The sequence below is a fragment of the Rattus rattus genome, chromosome 2 (assembly GCF_011064425.1).
Source record: "Rattus rattus isolate New Zealand chromosome 2, Rrattus_CSIRO_v1, whole genome shotgun sequence".
In the NCBI taxonomy this organism is placed as follows: domain Eukaryota; kingdom Metazoa; phylum Chordata; class Mammalia; order Rodentia; family Muridae; genus Rattus; species Rattus rattus.
The window spans coordinates 70,749,105-70,751,364 of NC_046155.1; positions in this window are offsets into that span (position 1 = coordinate 70,749,105).

Sequence of the window (2,260 nt, forward strand, 5' to 3'; positions counted from 1 at the left end):
GTCTTTTTCCTGGTCTCAGCCTCACTCTGCCTCCTCTGAGACCAGGCAGGATGAAGGGATCACCAGCAGAGTTCCCCAGTCTCAGAGGAGAAGCGAAGTGGGAGGGGAAAGGACTGTGTGAGAAGGGGCCAGGAGCAGCAGTGATCGGGTGTAAAATAAATAAATAAATAGATAGATAGATAAATAAATAAATAAATAAATAAATTATTTAGTGGAAAAATACAAGCAAAATATATTCAGGTAATCCAGGAGCCACAGTGATTGGAGTGTAAAATGAATGAATGAATGAATGAATGAATGAAAATTATATAAATAAATAAATTCTTTAATGGAAAAGATACAAACATAAAATATTCAAGAAATCCAGGGTACTATGAAAAGACCAAATCTGTGAATGATAAGAATAGGGAAGGATAAGAAACCCAAGTTAACATAATAAAAAATATTTTTAACAAAAGTATAAAAGAAAAATTTCCTACTGTAAGGAAGGAGGTTCCAATCAAGATACAAGAAGCCAAAACTGAAATATACTGCATCAGAAAAGAAATTCCCCAAAGGGTTTAATCAAATCCCTAAGTATCTAAAAGAAATAAAGGGGATTTAAAGTTGTAAGGGGGAAAGACTGAGTAACACACGAATATAACCAACTCATTAGAATTACTCCTGGTTTCTCAATGGACACTCGAAAAACCAGAAGGTCTTAAACACATGTTCTACAAAATGTAAGAGAGCTCACATGTTGGCTTAGACTACTTTACCCAGAAAAACTGTCAGTTACAATAAACTGAGAAAGAAAAACAACTCAAAGTATAAAAAAATTTAAACAATTTCTATGTACCAATCAATTTTTAACCTGAAGTATTTAGTCCTAACCAAGAAGACACAAGAAATAAATAATCCCAGTTCAGGACATCAAAGGGGTCACACACCTTACCAGTTTACCACATAAAAGGAGGGGAGCACACCATAACATCGAAAAACTGGAATCAATAAACATTATTCATGTATAACTGTCAACATTCACAATCTCAAATCTCCAATAAAAAAGACTCAGATTCTTGGGCTGATATCCACCTATTAGTGAGAACATACCAATTATGTCCTTTTGGGTCTGAGTTACCCTACTCAGGATGATATTTTCTAGTTCCATCCATTTACCCACAAAACTCAGGATGTTCTCATTATTTTATTTTATTTTTATTAACTTGAGTATTTCTTATTTACATTTCGAATGTTATTCCCTTTTCCTGGTTTCCAAAACATCCCCTAATCCCTCCCCCTTCCCTGTTTTATGGGTGTTCCTCCCACCCTCCCCCTATTGCCGCCCTCCCCAACAATCACGTTCACTGGGGGTTCAGTCTTAGCAGGACCAGGGACTTCCCCTTCCACTGGTGATCTTACTAGGATATTCATTGCTACCTATGAGGTCAGAGTCCAGGGTCAGTCCATGTATAGTCTTTAGGTAGTGGCTTAGTCCCTGGAAGCTCTGGTTGCTTGGCATTGTTATTCATATGGGGTCTCGAGCCCCTTCAACTCTTCCAGTTCTTTCTCTGATTCCTTCAACGGGGGTCCTATTCTCAGTTCAGTGGTTTGCTGCTGGCATTCGCCTCTGTATTTGCTGTATTCTGGCTGTGTCTCTCAGGAGAGATCTACATCTGGCTCCTGTTGGCCTGCACTTCTTTGCTTCATCCATCTTGTCTAATTGGGTGGCTGTATATGTATGGGCCACATGTGGGGCAGGCTGTGAATGGGTGTTCCTTCCGTGTCTGTTTTAATCTTTGCCTCTCTATTCCCTGCCAAGGGTATTCCTTTCCCCCCTTTTAAAGAACAAGTGAAACATTCACATTTTGATCATCTGTCTTGAGTTTCATGTGTTCTGTGCATCTAGGGTAATTCAAGCATTTGGGCTAATAGCAACTTATCAATGAGTGCATACCATGTGTGTTTTTCTGTGATTGGGTTAGCTCACTCAGGATGATATTTTCCAGTTCCAACCATTTGCCTATGAATTTCATAAAGGCATTGTTTTTGATAGCTGAGTAGTATTCCATTTTATAAATGAACCACATTTTCTCTATCCATTCTCCTGTTGTGGGACATCTGGGTTGTTTCCAGCTTTGGGCTACCACAAATAAGGCTGCTATGAACATAGTAGGACATGAGCGCCTGTGGCATTGTGGGGCATCTTTTAGGTATATTCCCAAGAGTAGTATTGCTGAGTAGATCTATTTCCAATTTTCTGAGGAATCTTCAAATTGAT